This window comes from Xenopus tropicalis, chromosome 2, assembly GCF_000004195.4.
Source record: "Xenopus tropicalis strain Nigerian chromosome 2, UCB_Xtro_10.0, whole genome shotgun sequence".
NCBI lineage: Eukaryota > Metazoa > Chordata > Amphibia > Anura > Pipidae > Xenopus > Xenopus tropicalis.
In genome coordinates this window covers 50,345,965-50,364,614 of record NC_030678.2, presented here as the reverse complement: position 1 = coordinate 50,364,614, position 18,650 = coordinate 50,345,965, and positions in this window count along the sequence as shown.

Here is an 18,650-nt window from a genome sequence, read left to right as displayed (position 1 = left end):
AGAGTTTGTAGGTTTTCACACATGCCTCCATTGGTTTCTTCCCACACTCTAAAAACATAAAGGCAGGTTAATTGGTTCCTCTTTAACACTGATCCTAGTGTGCTGTTACAATGTAATATGGAAACTTAAAGTGGCCATACACAAACCAATAAAAGCCGTGAACTCCCTCCTGCTTCTTATTGATCCATCTATGGGGCCCCCAATGGGCCCACCCAAAAATCATCCAGATACCAGTCAAACCGGTTTGAAAATCCCATCAGATGAGGATTGCAGTGGCACATTAATGTGGTCCTTGACCAACCAGCCTCTGTAGGTCCTAGGGCATGATTCAATTGTCGGCCCCAGGGCCAGTGCCTGGAATAACCCAATTGTGCCCAGATCTACACATTTGTTTACCTTGCCAAACAAGCAGATCTGGCAGTGTATGGCCACCTTTTGATTGTAAACTCTGTTATAAGGACTGTGATATAAGGGCTGGTGTAAATGACAATCAGTCTCTGTAATTGCAAATGGTACTTTTTGTTGTTCCAGCCCAAGCAACATAATGACAGGAAAATACCTTTCCACTGAAAACCAGTAATACATTTAAACATAATAGCAATGTATGTTTCTGCACCTTTAAAGTAGTAAAAACATAACAACAAAATTAGCACATAAATTGTAATACTGTCTTTTGTTGCTGTTCTTTGGCAGATAGCATTCACACTTCTAGTGGGAAAACTGACAGTCTACATTACTCTGCAGTCCTTGAATGACCTTCTGTACACATTTGTCATTGTCTAGCAGAGAGTTGGTAGTCCCTTCTAAGCATGTGATCTTCTCATATTACCTACTGTACATAATTTTTATCTGTATATATATTAGTCAGCTCAACAAGCAGCTGCTGTGATATATTATTTGCTGATGTCTACTTCTTAAGTCCTTGCCAAATAATTTTTATGTTTGCCACATATAGATTTATGTCCAGTTAGATATCACAAATGTGAAACTCACATTTCATGCTAGCTGACCTTACTGGAACATAACTGACTGTCAAGATTTTGCACACTACTGAAAATAGTATATATATATATATATATAATAGAACAGAGTACCGCACACATAGGGACTTGTGAAAAAACCAAAAAGTATTTATTGAAAAAATCCGACGTTTCGAGCACGAACTGTGCTCTTCCTCAGGGACAAAACTGAGGAAGAGCACAGTTCGTGCTCGAAACGTCGGATTTCTTTCAATAAATACTTTTTTGTTTTTTCACAAGTTCCTATGTGTGCGGTACTCTGTTCTATTATTACTTATTTTTGACCAGCACCTAGGGCATTTGATCGCTTGAAGGGTGTGCTCCTTATGTTCCTGTATATATATATATATATACTGTGTATATAAAGTGTGTATATATATATATATATATATATATATATAAAAAATTAAAATATGATGATTGTTGGATGCCCTTGGCGGAAATCCAACCTGCTGCCATTCTCACAGTAATAACATCAGGGTCCCCAAACTTTGCAGGATTAGGCACCAGGTAACTGCGGTTCAAGGTTAGGAAAAGTCGGTGGAGTCACCAGCAGCCAATCAGATTTTACCTATTGACTTTCAATGGGGAAATTCAACCTGCTGCCTGCAGGGTAGCTAGATTTTTCCTTTCCTTTCCTTTAAACTGCTGCCATTCTTTTAATATAAATACTAAGGTCCCCAAACATTGCAAAGCAGAGCCACCAACAGCCAATCCATTTCCACCCATTAAATTTCATAGGTTTTGTGTATTTTAAAAGGGTTTATTTATTCAAACTTGAACATAAAGGAACAGTGCAGGACCAGTTTAGATGTCCATTTGCATATGAGTTTCATATCATTACAAGGTAACCAAGAGCAAGAAGAGTATCCAGCAAATGTATAGATCCCCATTTCTTATTCATAAGCCACAGTAAAATGTAAAAAGACTTGGAGAGCAACACAAGCATCATAAAAGTTCATGGAGGTGCCAAAATAGGGCTAAGATTGGCTATTAGGCAGCCTCTATGCACACTATCAGCTTACAGGGGGCTTTATTTGGCAGTAAATCAACCAAAACATGCCCCCAAGTCAGAAATTCAAAATAACTACCTGGTTTGGGGGCACTGAGAGCAACATCCAAGGGTCAGCAACATGTTGCTCACGAGCCATTGGTTGGGGATCACTGCTGTAGTTTAAGCATTGTTATATATCAGTCAGAGGCATATTCTATCATGTAATGTATTGCCCTGGGATAAAGGTGTAGTATATTCATCTATCCATGGACCCCATATTTACTTAAACTTGTCTGGGCAACCTTTGCTCAGAAAAGTTAGCTTATAGAGAGAATGGGCTTTGCTTATCAGAGATTTCCCGTATTTTAAGTTAGATTCTGTAGGCAAATGACAACCTTTTAAATTAATACCATTAAAAACATACATACAATCATAATTTTCTCTTTACATTACTTTCACATAATCAACAATGGTTACCTGGTCTACCTCCTTACGAGCACAGAAATATAGAAGTCTCAGGAAGGTGTGGTGGTTCCTACCAAGGACTGTGTTCTCAACCAATCCCAGGAGGTAAGAGTATGTACTAGAAAATGTATCACTTTCCCCCAAAACCTAGCTATCAGCGGGCAAGACCACAATGTATATAGGAATGCACCAGGGCAGAAATTATAAAAGCCAGAAATTTAAAAATGACTCCTACTTTGAGGCCACTGAGAGCAACATCAAAGGTGTGGTGGGCAACATGTTACTCACAAGCCACTAGTTGGGGATCACTGGTGTAAGGTATGTTATGTGTATGATACAATATTATATGAGAACACCATTACTACCAATTACAGATGTTAAGTAAGAGGGGATAATATCACCATCAACATCTATCAGAGGAATATCCCTAGACCATCTGAAATGGCATTGGGCAAAAGGTTACCCCTTTGTGTGTTGAGTGTGGAGTAGGTACAAGACACAAGCCTTTTTTTCTGCTGCCCTTAGAGCTCCTTCAAGTGTTGAGGAGGTGTGTTAACTACCCTAATAAATCAACTTCATTTTAGATTAGCAGTAAAACAACATGTGAAAAAGAGATCCCTTAACAAGAACCAGATGCAACCTCAAGGTAAAGCAATGAATGTTTTCATATACCAGACTTTATGAAATACTCACAGCTATAATTTGGCATAAACAGTTGGTTGTAAACCTGCGTCTTTGGTGCGATCAGATTATTTCTATGAGATGGTGGATTCAGTGCTCTCAGATTGTTTGTGAGATTGCAGGTTTATGAGAATTTGAATATCAGTTATACAGTACCCACTAGACAGAATCAGAATCACAATGTTTGGTGTTAGTGCGCTGTCACCTTGGCCTGGGAAATGCAACCATAGGAATACACTAAAAGCATCTGACATGTTTTTCAACTGTGCTATGTATTCTAGGTACTGTATGTAACAAATTAGCAGGGGACAAATCCTATAAAAAGTGTTTGTAAAAAATGTTTCAACATATTTCTGTTCAATTATTTAAGAATAAAATGAATTCATGATTTATGACAGTGAAAAGAATATCTTAACAAGAATATTAAACATTTCATTCATTTTAAAACACCATTACTTACCCTACAGTGAGTCTTAGCAGATGAAACAAGAGTAGGGTCATTTATGAACTGAAGTGCAGTGTGCAAAGTTCAATTTTGAACATATAGCATGTTTTTTTTTAACTTCATTACAGATTTTTTTCTCCCTGGAATTTCAGCATAATTGTGGCCACGTGGGAAGTAGTTTCCCCAGCAATTGTGCTTGATGAGTCAAAACGAATATAACTGCAAGTGCGTGTTTTTACAAATCGGATGCAAGTGGCAGGGATTATGTCATTTATGCCATGCAGCATTAAAATACCACTAGTGTGTTTTTGTTTTTGGTGCAAATCTGTGTGCCTATTGATGCAGTGCACTGTGGAAACCATGAAACTACCACAAAGTTCAGGATAGCAGTAAATCCAGTGTTCCACAGCATCGCTAGGTGAACTTGCACGTAATTCACTACACAGGAAAAATAGCACTGAGTGCAAACATCAAAAGGGCAAAGAGCATTTCTGCATAAAAGTACCTTTAATGAATGTTATAAATACAAGCAACATTTGCTTCCACTTTAGTGAGAGTGCAATAGCACTATTTACCATAAATTACCCTTATTTAGAAAAAATGCCTGCACCTATTGCATGTGTGCAGTCAAAGTAATAAATGCAATACACATGTCAGAGAGCAGATTTTATCCAAAACATACAAACACAAGCCTTTTTCTGGCCAAAAATGCTATTTACACTGTGATAGTTAGATAACATTCATGATCATACCATGTCAATTTGCTCTATCCATATAACCATTTACTCAGATACCACCTTCATCTAAATAAAACAACAATATTACAAAATACAAAAAAATTGGATGTGGAACAGGCCACTGCTTTATTACAATTTACAACTGATAACATTAACAATTTATATTAACAACAAAATCTCACTGTCATGTATAAATGATAATAAAACGTGCTAGCTGCTATGCTGTTATGTATAAATGATAATAAAACATGCTAGCTGCTACGCTGTTATGTATAAATGATAATAAAACAGCTATGAAACAGCTATGAACAAATGAGTAGGACACTCCACTCAAAACACTGAAAACCTAACAGGCTTCCTGTGTAAAAAATAGCGTGACCTGTGAAAGACTGTCATGTGATGTATGAATGCTGTAACCCAACATACTATACCTCCCCATAAACACAGACTTTTGTAACTCCAACTTGCAGTGCAGCAGTAAAGAGTGACTGAAGTTTATCACAGCACAAGTCACATGGCTGTGGCAACCTGGGAAACTAAGAACATCATGACTGGTCCTATGTTAAATTCTAAAATAAAATATAAAAAAAATCTGTTGTATGAAAGCCTAATGAAAGAAATTATATTTCTAAACAACTTCAATCTGTCTCTGGTGATTCTCACTTGTGAAACAAGGTCACAGAAGCCAGCTGATTAAGAGACCTGTGAAGAAGCATGCAAGTCTGACATCTATTACATTGTTTCAACAGACAGAACCAGCAGTTCTAAAAAGGATAGGAAAATACAGCTTTCAAAGGCAATTACATTTACAAACAGATTTAGAATTATTTAAAACATTTAATGAATATATATATATATATATATATATATATATATATATATATATATATATATATATATATATATATATATATTGGAAACTTGCTTAGAATAACATTTTCTTTTAACCTCTTTAAGAATGCATGGCAATTCCCCTAAACTCGCTTTTTGTAAAGATAACCATTTACTGGATGACAATAATCTTTTCACAAAGAAATACATCTGCTGATTATAACTGCCTCTTCCACATGATAAACATAAAAATAGAAAAGAGCCCTTCAAATAGAATGTTCCTCTCTTTCTCCCCAAAAGTATTCCCTTAAGACTTAAGATGACTCAGTCTTTCCTAAGTTCTAAGCTTTGGTGTCAGGTTCCTGTACACTGTACTTGATCCACGTCCCTTTCTCCCAAGGGGCATATTTTCCACCATTAGGCCTGGGAAACACTTAACAGTCTGTAGTTTTATTTTCCTTTAACTAGAACGCTTCCCATTTTCAGTTTAGCCTTTATAAAAACATAAGTAAAATGAGACATCAAAAGCTGTGATGCTCTTGTCCTGAGCTGTCAATCATCGACTGAAAAAAACCCGAGAAGTTTATACAGTCACCATTAATACAAGAAGGCATGTCCCAAAGCAGTTTTTATGTCAGTAATATTTCTAGGTTCCTTGTTTGGTGTGACAGGTATTGTTTATTTATTGTCTTTATTATCTGAACATACCCTAACTGAGGGTATTGAGTTTAAGAACTGAACCATTTAGGAGTCAAGAGTTACTCCTGGCCATCTCCAATTGGATGAACCAACGCACCTCAAACTGAACCTAACAAAAACTGAACTAATGTTCTTTCGCCTAAACCTGGTCCTCCCCCCTCCCCCTTTACTATCTCTATTGTTGGCACCCTCATCAACCCTGTCGATTCGGCGCATTGTTTGGGGGTGATCTTTGACTCCTGTCTCTCCTTCTCCGACCATATTAACACCACTGTCAAAACCTGTCACTTTTTCTTACGCAATATTGCTAAAATCCGTCCCTTTCTTTCTACTGCAACAGCTAGGCTGCTCATGCATGCTTTTATCCTATCCCGTCGTGACTACTGTAACCTGCAACTAACTGGCCTCCCTAACTCCCATCTTTCCCCCCTACAGTCTATATTAAATACTGCTGCCAGAATTCTCCTCCTCTCATCCAGGAGAGTTCAGGCCCTTCCCCTGCTAAAGTCCTTATCGTGGCTTCATATTAAACAAAGAATATCTTACAAACTCCCTCTCTTAACCTTCAAAGCCCTCCATTCGTCTGCTCCAAACTACATCTCTTCTCTTGTGTCTCTGTACGTTCCTGGCTGACTCCTTCATTTCCCGCAGAGCAACCGCTTGGTTGCGCCCCCCACTACTACTGCTGTCTCCTGCCTTAAACCTTTCTGCCTTGCTGCCCCCTACATTTGGAATGCCCTCCCTGATTTCCTCCGGAGAGAATCCTCCCCCAGTCTTTTTAAAACTAAACTTAAACTCACCCAGCACCTGATCTGGGAACCAGCACTTAAATTGTAGTGTCACCCACTGTGACCTACAGCTCTTATATTTGCCTATTTGTGTCTGTAAGTTACCCTCCCATATAGATTGTAAGCTCTATGGGGCAGGGACCTCCATACTCTTGTGTCTTTGCCTCTTAACTTGTTGCAACTGTATTTATCTTGTATTTATCTGTATTTATTGTTATACTTTGTATTTATCCATTATTATCTTAATAACCCCCTGTTTGTATTAATGTATTCTACTGTACAGCGCTGCCTACATAAGTAGCGCTACATACTGCCATCAGAAATGCTGATTCCCATGTCAAAATTCTTCTTTCCCCTGTATCTAGTATAAATAAATTTAAAGCAACTGGACTTGTTTGGTAATCATTGAACACGTTTCACTACTCATCCGAGCAGCTTCTTCAGTTTCCCCTGCTTTCTAGTCTCAATCGCTGGGAACAGGGACTTTAGCTCCACAAATTATTGTGCCCTACTGTTTTCTCGATTGCAAATATATGTAAGGGAGGCTTTATGAAATATTTTTCTGAGAGCACATGGATTTTTTTATTCTTCCCACAGTTGTTAACTTTGATGGCTGTGGCAGCTTAGATGGCTAGTCTAAATCCTATTGGCACTTAAAGCAATGTTGAGCTTAGTAGCTGCTGTCAATAATTTTTTAACTATAGAAAACTGCAGACCTCATCTCTTAGACATCTTAGATATTTTCTCATTATAAACTGATAAATATCTTTGATTTTTTGGCATCTATATTAACAAATGTTGGTTTCTAAGGAATTTAATTTCAGTCTGCTCAAATTCCTACTGGCCTGTAAGAATTTTGTTTCTAATAGTTTACAAAGAGTTTTCTAAACTCCCAAATATTCAATATAGCAAGGATAGTAAACCAATTTGAATAAACTTAAAATTTTACCAAACTCAAATGTTTATTTATGAAAAGTTTTAATATAATTAATTGAATTAAACCGTGAAAAAAACCTTAAATCCACCAAATTTGCATTCTGCTGATCATTTTCAATGTATACATTTTGCCTAGGACAACTCTCATTGACTTTTACATGAACGTACAAGCTTTTAGATGCACATTTTTTAAATTAGAGTTTTGAAACCATAATTCGAATCACAGAAAATATTTGAATGTTGTATGGATAGGCTGTTAAATTGCCCAAGCTTGTCTTAATCTTGGTGGGATAATATACTTGATGCCAAGTTTTTTTGCTAATAGTTTATCAGCTTTCTTACATTTTGTATAAAATTTCTGATTAGCTCATCTGGTGTATCTGTTCACAAAGCTGTAATGCTTTTAATTTTGTGGTTAGATCACCGGTTTGATGAGGAATGACAGGAGAATGGCCATGACAGGAGTAGGGCTTGTTTTGTGAGTTTCTTCTAGGTTTAAAAGTTGTTGCCCACATCCGTGGTGGGCAAGTTATTTGAAGGCTTGTTAAGGGATCACATACAAAATTATGTACTGGAGAATGCCATTATGAGCAGTAATCAGCATGGCTTTATGAAGAACAGGTCATGTCAGACCAATTTAATTGCTTTTTATGATGAGGTAAGTAAGAAGCTGGACAGTGGGGGTGCAGTTGATATAATCTATTTGGATTTTGCCAAAGCATTTAATACCGTTCCCCACAAACGACTGCTTTCTAAACTAAGGTCTATTGGTCTTAGTGAAGTCGTTTGCATGTGGATAGAAAACTGGCTACAGGATCAGGTACAGAGGGTGGTTGTTAATGGTACATTCTCTACTTGGAATAAGGTTCTCAATGGGGTCCCTCAGGGTTCTGTACTGGGTCCACTTTTGTTTAACTTATTCATAAATGACTTGGGGGAGGTGTTAAAGGTAATGTATCAGTGTTTGCAGATGAAACAAAACTCTGCAGACCAGTCAATTCTATCCAGGATGTGGCATCCATGCAGCAGGATCTTGACCAACTGGCAATCTGGGCGGCTAAGTGGCAGATGAGACTTAATGTGGATAAATGTAAGGCCATGCACCTGGGATGTAAAAATATGCAGCCACTTATACCCTTAATGGGACTGCACTAGGCAAATCCATAATGGAGAAGGACCTTGGAGTCCTTGTAGATAATAAACTTGGCTGTAGCAAGCAATGCCAGGCAGCAGCTGCAAGGGCAAACAAGGGTTTGAGCTGTATTAAAAGGGGTATAGATTCACGGGAGGAGGGGGTTATTCTTCCCCTTTACAGAGCGCTGGTAAGGCCCCATCTAGAATATGCTGTCCAGTTCTGGTCTCCAGTACTCAAATGGGACATGATTGAGTTAGAGAAGGTCCAGAGAAGGGCAACTAAGTTGGTAAAGGGTATGGAAAGCCTCAGTTATGAAGAAAGACTGGCCAAGTTGGGTCTGTTTACACTGGAGAAGAGGCGTTTAAGAGGTGACATGATAACTATGTATAAATATTTAAGGGGATCATATAATAACCTCTCTAATGTTTTATTTACCAGTAGGTCCTTCCAACGGACACGAGGGCACCCACTCCGTTTAGAAGAAGGGAGGTTCTGTTTAAATATTCGGAAAGGATTTTTTACTGTGAGAGCTGTGAAGTTGTGGAATTCCTTCCCTGAATCAATCGTGCTGGCTGATACATTATATAACTTTAAGAAGGGGCTGGATGGATTCTTAGCAAGTGAGGGAATACAGGGTTATGGGAGATAACTCTCAGTACAAGTGAGGGAATACAGGGTTATGGGAGATAGCTCTCAGTACAAGTGAGGGAATACAGGGTTATGGGAGATAGCTCTCAGTACAAGTGAGGGAATACAGGGGAGATAGCTCTTAGTACAAGTTGATCCAGGGACTGGTCCGATTGCCATCTTGGAGTCAGGAAGGAATTTCTTCCCCTCTGAGCAAATTAGAGAGGCTTCAGATGGGGTTTTTTGACTTCCTCTGGATCAACTAGAAGTTAGGCAAGTTATATATAGGCATTATGGTTGAACATGATGGAGGTATGTCTTTTTTCAACCCAACTTACTATGTTACTATGTTATTATGTTGAGTTAGATGTGTTAATTTCTGTGTCAACAGCAAGTATCAATTCATCTTGCTGATGCAACAAAATTTTGACTTTTGTTGCATAATAACACACTAACCTTATTAATATATCCTTCAGTTCCCCTACTAGAATTAAAAATCTGCTCTGTATGTCAGGAATTTGTTTGATGGGATGGAAGTGAAGCCCCTTTTGGAAGCAAATGGCTACTCCTTTGATTTTAAAGAATGGAGTATGTGCGGAGAAATGTGTTTCTTGGACTAATTGGCATGAAGTCTGTGATAGTGGTTGAGCACGTGCTTATTTATGTGGAGAATTAATACCCTGGGTATTGTGGGAGACCAATTTAAGTAAAGAAATCAAGGAAAAATACAGTATACTGTATGTTTGATATATGTTGTGTGTTCACCCAGGAGAACCTTATAATGGTATCTGGGGTCAAGGGAAAACAAAAGGCCCAACATTGTGTGGACTCAGCAATTGAAATATTGGATTTGGGTGCCAGGCCACAAACCTATAGCCAAGGGTAGTGGATCAAACCATTTTCACAAAGATATAAGCAAGCACTCCAAAAAGGTTTACATATAAAAAAACCTTTCATGTTTTGTGCTACAAGATACTTAATCATAGACTATAGCCCAGTTCTAGCAAACTTGATGGCTTTTACAGCTTGTTATTAATACACTGCATATATAGTGTCTCTATCTAATTTCACAGATGTCTAATAGATGCTGACTTCATTATATCTTCTATAGGTTGTCCACACTTCATGTTTACACGCACTGTCATTAGTTCTAATCCTTGAAGCTTACAAGAAAACAGCTGAAGACCATATCAGGTTCTTGTACTTTAACTCCTATGGGAGTTTAACTGTTTTCTAATAAATGAATATCAGTCATTCTTGTATTATGAAACTAGTTCAAACTAACAATTTGCTGATATCTCTACAGATGTTGTGTGTAAAAAGCAACTTCCTAGTTGTACAGAACAGTTGAATAAAACTTTGATAGTACTCCAAAATTTTAGTCTGTGTAACAAAAAGATCCCTAGCAATTATGAGAAATTAATATCTGGAAATGTACTTTTTCTGGAACCTAATGATAAAGGAAACTGAGTAAAATCAAACTTGCAAACCCATACATTTTGTTCAGCATGTATATTCTAGATACCCTGTTGAAGTACCACTTGATAGTTTGTCATTGCATTCTTTGGAAGCTCTCCATTCCTCCCAGAGCAAGATCTGACTGTGAACCTGGCTGAAAATTACACTGAGGCAGGACGTTGGATGACCTCCTTTTAAAGAAGACTGTTACCTTGTGTCAACACCTGTAACCTGAGTACAGAGAGTGAACATGCCAGCCCTTGTCATGTCCGTTCCACAGATTTTTTTTTAGCTACTGCTCAACATAAAAATAATATGATGCCTTATGAACAAACACATTTATAATAATGGTTTGTGTATTTTCAGGTTGTGCCTCTGAAATATAAATAGGGCCTCTCTGGACAGGAAACATTTATTTAACCAGTATAAAAAAATTAAATGAAAGAAAAATATGTATTGATATATAAAGTTTTTTTACATACCACTAGGTACCTACCACAAGGAGATTTTAGGATGTGGTTGTGGTTAATGCTTGACATGTAATTGTTGACATGTAATTGTTTCCCATTTACTCTAGTTTAATCTCACTATTGTAATAACTACTGTATATCCTCCCTGTCTAAACATGAAAAGACAAAAATAAATCTTACATATCAAATATGCATTGTGTAAACCTTGGACCACTGCATAAACCCAGGCAGATAAAAACCAGCCTGCCTGACATCTGCCTGTACATTTCATGATCATAGTAGTTCATAGTGGTACACAATACTCACTTTCATCCAATAATGCAGTAGTGTTGCCCCCAATTCCCCCAAACCCAATGGTCCTTACACAATATTACATATAGATTGTGCCTGTGGCAATATCAAGTTGTCTGTGAATAAACATGAGGGTGTCTTACAATGGTTGCACAATACAGACATCTACACAAAGTAGGTCATTACATTGACAATAACCATAAAATGAAAAATGGTTAGGAATTAAGTTTATCTGCTTTCTGTGCACCTCCATTGACTACCAGTACCATATCTGTGTACGTAGTATAATAGGAAAGATCTTTAAGTCCACTAACCCAGAGAAACCAGTATAAATGCTTGCCTCTGCACTAGACTAATGAAATCTAATTCATAATTTACTGGCATGGATTACATGATCTGCCAAACTTTGCCAATACTATCAATATATACTAATCAGACCACCTTGTGAAGAAGAAATGAATAAGGAATAATATACTGGACTCTTTAAAGAAAATACTAAGATTTAACTTGTGCCTGATGGATGTGTTTGTCAATCAGCAATTTTTGTTGAGTTTCAGCAATTCTCTCTTTATTGTAATGATACAGTATATATGAGCTATAAGCTACTGTTTATAACACGACCCCTACATTTCCCAAAAGGGTAAGCAGATTTAGTAATTAGTAATTTATACAACAACGGGGCAATGCAAGTAAGAACTAAGCCCATTAACATTTGCATAAATTATAAAATTGCGTAACTGTCACGACTAAGCAGGAAACGTCACTGGAAGAAGTCGTTGAGGAAGGACCTCTCCTACACCTCCCACTAAGGAACACAGCCGCTGGGGATGAAACAGGACTGGAGCCAAGTGAAGGAGTGGCAGGAGTGCCGAACCAGGCGTCTTAGGCAAAAACGGAAGGCAATCGGATGGTCAGGCAGGCAATAGGTCGGTACAGGCAGCAGGATAATACATGTCTTTTAAACTTTATTTTAGTAAGTCTAGCATCTAGATTTTTTGTAGAGAACTGTTTATGTATGTAGTTATAAGTGCAAAAAAAACTGAAATGTAAATATTTGTTATCTAAAAGCTTGCAAGTTTCAATGGGAGTTGTCCTCGGCAAAGTCAAGCCATATTTTCAAATCGAGATTAAGTTTTCAAATTTTATTTGAGTTTGTAGACTCAAAAATTCAACATATCAGTGACGGGAAAGAAGTGGGGATGACGTCATCATGCGTCACCAAGTTGAGACTGCATACCAAGGAGAGAAACACAAACATATACAATCCAAAATTAAACTCAAAGTAAAACAACATAAGTGCCCCATATCTAAGTATCCAGCGTGAAACATTGTTGTGGGCTAGGCATTCAGAGCTAAAGTAACTGTTGCAGACGCACCGAATATCGTACAAAACAATATTGGTGCGTGTATGTCCAGCTTTACTCGTGAGCCACAGTCAAATGTAAAAAGACTTGGAGAGCAACACAAGCATCATAAAGGTTCATGGAGGTGCCAAATAAGGGCTAAGATTGGCTATTAGGCAGCCTCTATGTACACTATTGGCTTTATTTGGTAGTAAATCTTGTTTTTCTTCAACCTACACTTGCCAGGAATTCAAAAATAACTACCTGGTTTGGGGGCACTGAGAGCAGCATCCAAGGTGTTAGTGAGCAACATGTTGTCCCCGAGCCAATACTTAGATATTGGGCACTTGTGTTGTTTTACGTTGAGTTTAATTTTGGATTGTATATTTTTGTGTTGTTTCTCTCCTTGGTATGCAGTCTCAACTTGGTAACGCATGATGACATCATCCCCAGTTATTTCCCGTTACTGATATGTTGAATTTTCAAGTCTACAAACTCGGGGATCACTGAGAGTGCTATTCTGAGAGAATTTGCAATTGGTCTTCATTTGTTATTATTTGTGTTTTTTGACTTATTTAGCTGTTTGTTTAGCAGCTCTCCAGTTAAGAATTTCAGCAACTATCTGGTAGCTAGGGTCCAAATTAAATGAGAGACTGGTATATAAATAGGAAAGGGCCTGAATAGAAAAAATAACTTGGAAGAAGTAACAATAATAATTTAAAAACAATCCAAAATAAATAATGAAGACCAATGAAAAGGTTGGTTAGACTTAGACAAAACGTTCGAATAACGAATAAAAACCAGGAGAACTGCAAACTGACAGAGAATGGTACAGTGTGACTGTTGAATACTTTAATTCTGAGTATATCAATGGTACTATATCACCATTTAAAGTATTATACACATTGCATTAGAGAAATTATCATATTTCTAGCTCTCCATTGCAACATGATTGCTCTGTTCCTAACAGCTTATGGAACTGCATACTTTAATAGGTTAGTGCGTCAGTTTCTTTCATCTTCTGCCCATCTGACATACAGTCTCTGTCTCACATTTTAGTATGGCTGATTAATGACGCCCCCCATAACTTATACCAGGCACTTAGTTATTATATAACATGTATTTCTTGGAAGCAGTACTAAAGATATTGTAATCTTGCTTTAGTTATATTGCTCATTCGTACTGGCTCAGGATATGTTTTTTCTTCTTTTTTTTCTATATTATTTTATTACTATCTTTTAAAACACTCACAAAATCCAGGGACTTTCAGTTATCCAACAATGGCATTGCTATTATTGCTGTATTAAGAAAATATGGAATTAAATATTTCCTAGTTATTATACTGGAGGGTTATTAGATTCTTTAACCTGACTAACAGGAAAGCAGAGCTTAGTTTGGTTTACTTTATAGATAAAGGTTTATAGAGTTCCTATGGTTCTTTGGGAAAATGAAAAGCTGCCATTCTATACTTTTATTAAAGAAAATAATAATAATGTAGTCGAAATAAACTCCAAAATGATTGCTTAAAGAGCTGCAAACCACATAGCAATGATTTATTAAAAAATAGAAATTCAGCCTGTACTTCAATTTCTTATGGACTTTAACAACAATAGATATTAGTATTTACAAAAGACCCCGCACATGAGTCAGCAGGATCCTTAGATTCTGCCAGGCTGCCTGTACTTGACTTACAATAAATTACATGTAAACCCCCACAAAAAAATGTAATCTGTGAACAGCTTTGAAATCTTTAAACACCTGGCACTGTGGTTGTTCAAAGCTTAATAGTAAAGGTGGCCATACACGAGCCGATTTTTTACTTTCAAACGATCCAAAATTATTGTTAACTTATCGTATATTTTATAGTTGCAGGGTTCGCCAGTATGTGAACGCTACATATTACATAACCTTTAATAAAACATGTTTTTGGATAGTGTAGCAAGTTGCAACTATTTCCAAAATGCTGGCAAAACTTCCTAGAACTACTGGTAGAGTAGGTATGTCACAAACAGGGGCATGGGGCAGGCAGGAGTATGGCACACACAGAGCATAGGGCAGACAGGGGTGTGGCTACAGTCTGCCTAAGGTGTGAAGGGGTGAAAAATGTAGGGTGATCACAAGGCCTTCAGGTGTGACCATTGCAGGGGCTACAGAAAAAACCTGTTGTGTGAACAATGTAGGCACCATTAATCTCATAATCTCTTTACTGATACTGAATATAATACTGAATACTAAGACAATTGTGAGTGCAGCTCTCTGCTTGGGATCCATAAACGAAGCCATTGCACACATCGTTTGTTGTTCGCCTCACACGAAAGAACTTTCGGCCACAAATGCCCACCGATGAAGAGTGTTTTACGTCCTGTTTCCTGTAAATACTGCTTTCGCCACGATATCGGATAATACGTAGATGTATGATCTTTCTGTATTTTATGTCAACGATACAATGACATCTTTTCAAATAATCGTTGTCCTTGGATGGCATATCGTATGGCAAACCGATTGTCAAACGATCATGTACCAATTAGATTGTTCATCGCAGAACGAGTGAAATCAGCTTGTGTATGGCCACCTTTAAGGAATAGTTCAGTGTAAGAATGAAACTGGGTTTTCAATATATTTAGTTGGGCAAATAATGGCCAGAACTCTACTTTCAGCTCTCTAAGCTGTTAGCAGTCAGTAGCCAATCAGTGACTTGAGGGGGGGCATGGGGGCATATGGGACACTGTTCAGTTAGTTTGCATTTGAATCTGACCTGCGTGCTCACAAACTAACATGTATGTCTCATGTGCCCCCCCCCCCTAAAGTCACTGACTAACTAAGAGGTTAGAGAGCTGTAAGCAGGAAGTAGAGTTCTGGCTATTATGTTAGACATCTGCTTCACTCACTGGCTACTGAGCATGCTCACTTCTAAGCTCAGACTACTGAACACACCACCTCCAGTCTAGTCGTCAATGAAGAGATGGCATTGCAGAAAAAAGTAAGGTCTGTCTGTGTGAGTCTACTTTCCTGATTGCATGAACTTTACACTGAATACGGGTCTTTGAAAACATGATGACTAATGATGTACATGTCCTTTAAGTAAGTTCAAAGATTAATTAGGACATGTTCAAGTGTTCAACTTTAACACTCAGTCCTGTGCCGAATCAGTTCAGAATGCAATATAGAAAGGGTGTTTGTGTTGTTATCAAGAAAAACAAAAACTGTGAACTCTAACCCGAAAGAGCGTGAGGTCTAAGCACACCATTTACCAAGTCATCAAGATGCTGCTATGTGCATTTATGATGTTGGATCATATATACAGAATTAGACACAGATTCTACACAGGAAAAAGTAATTCTTAATGTAGGTATAAAGGTCTATGTTAGGTTTAGCAATACATTATTTGGATGCTTATCAAACACACATATAGATATACTGTATGCATTTTATTTACACACCCAGGAGGTTTCATTTATTAAGAAAGCCTAATAGAAGAAATATGAGGCTGGAGATAAGAAGCCAGTGAACATTCCCAGATCAAGCTAAAGTTTGACAATATCCAGCTGTGTGTCTGTTTGTCTTGTATAGGAGGTACAATTTATTTAATGCTGACAAGATTATAAGGCATATGTTGCCCAACTGTCCTAATGATGGTTTACAAAATTATAGAACAGATATAGGCAGATTTCATTGTATATCTTATGCTACAGCTCTACAGCTCTCTGTTTATTCAAACTGAAAATGATGTATTAGAGTGACCTAGGTAACAATAAAAAAATCATTACACAAAAGCAATATATGCAGTCTTCTTTATTAATGGTGTTCCTTGTCAGGTTAATGTCATGTATTTGCTTGTTAGCCATAGTAAAAAAAGATTTACTACTCCTATAACAATTACATTGTCACAGTTTGCCAAAATATGACATTCAATTGATCAACAGCTTAAGAAAGGGATAATGTTTGCTCCATACATTATTATATATTTATTTATACAGATGTCCTGTCGTCCTCTAGTTTTAGCCCTAGGTAAGCCTCCCAGCTACAAGTAGAAGGTAGAAGGGGTGCTGGGTTGGGGTAAAGAAAGTTTAGGGAAAAAGAACATAAGGTTTACCAGTTCAAGGTTTTAGGAAAAACATTCTAAAGTAAAAAGAGGGTTTCTGAGGATTTATAAATTGATAAATTATGGAGATATTGGGCATAATGTAATTCAAGTAAATAACTTTGCATCAGTACCTAGTAACCCATATCAGCTAACCATTGGGTAGCATTTACTGGTCACCTGGTTAAAGACAAACACTGATTTGTCCTATGTTTACTTCATATGAAGCAAACTTTGCAAATATATTTATTTTCTCCTAAGTCTTAAAGAGCCTACCATGCAAGGGTTCGGTGTCAGCCTCTGCTAACACTGCCTCTTTTTGTTGCCACATGTCAAATAGTTTTTGTTGCCATAAGAGGCAAATAGGGAATCTTATTACCTCAGCATAGCTTGCTACATCTACTTAAATATTCATATGCATGGGACTTTTTACTTTTTATCAGGTCAGCTCCAAAGGACTCATCGATTAATCATGGGGCAACATGTAAAGAGCAAAAATGACTTGGCCAATCATATAACAATTGGTGTATCAATATAGAGTGCACTCAATTAGAGACAGGCTGAATCTAATCAGAGACAAATGGTCCATATTTCAGGAAGGCTTACTTTCTACATATAGGAAATATATAAATATGTTAATCTGCATTTAAAGATGACTATGATGTCAGGAATTCTTTATTTAGGGAAACATAAGGAAACTAATATATCATCTTTACTGGATACAATGTTTCATTGAAAATGTTTCAATTAAAAGCACATTCTTTAAGTCCATAGGCCCAGATGGGTTTCATTGAAAGAATTAAAAGAGCTTAGTTTTGTACTTGTGGCTGAGCTAGTAGAGCTTTGTAATGACCCCTTGCTGACAGGAATGATTTCATTTAGGGCCCTTACACATGGGTGTTTAAACCTGCTTGTCCCTGTTTTGGATCTCCCCTGCATTCCATCAAATTGTGTTCTACCTGCGATGGTGCTTGGATGCACTGAATCAGTACAGTCAGATCCAGAAGAATATGCTGCTTTTCTGCCGGCATTTCCCTGTGGTGGACCACAGGAGAGAACCAGGGGAATGTGGGTTTGTACATCCCTGTGTAAGGGCCCTTTATTGGAAATGGGTGTGTTTCATATAATTTCACATAAACACTTTAAGAAAATTTCACCTGTTTTCTTAAAGTGTTTATGTGAAATTATATGAAACACACCCATTTCCAATAAAGGGCCCTTACACAGGGATGTACAAACCCACATTCCCCTGGTTCTCTCCTGTGGTTCTAAATGCTTACATGATAAAAAAAACAGCATAGGTGTACTGCTGGTGCCATATTATGTCAGACTAAGTGACTAATCATTTTTGAATACAATTTTCAGAACTGTATTTGAGGCATAAAAATAGTAATGACAGTTGTATGTAAGGTGAATATACTGAGTAATAATAGTAGATGGTGACAGTAACATATCAGTGCTGCCCCACCTGGGACTCAGATGATGTTAAGGATTAGAGTTTTGCCATCTGCATTATACTAAAAGTAAGTCCGAAAGCAAGCACATATTGAAATCTATAGGACAGCGGTGTAGCCCTTCCTGATGCTCCTAGTTTGCCCCAAGGCAGTAATGCGTTATCCAGATCCAAGTTCCAAATTATGGGAAGGCCAA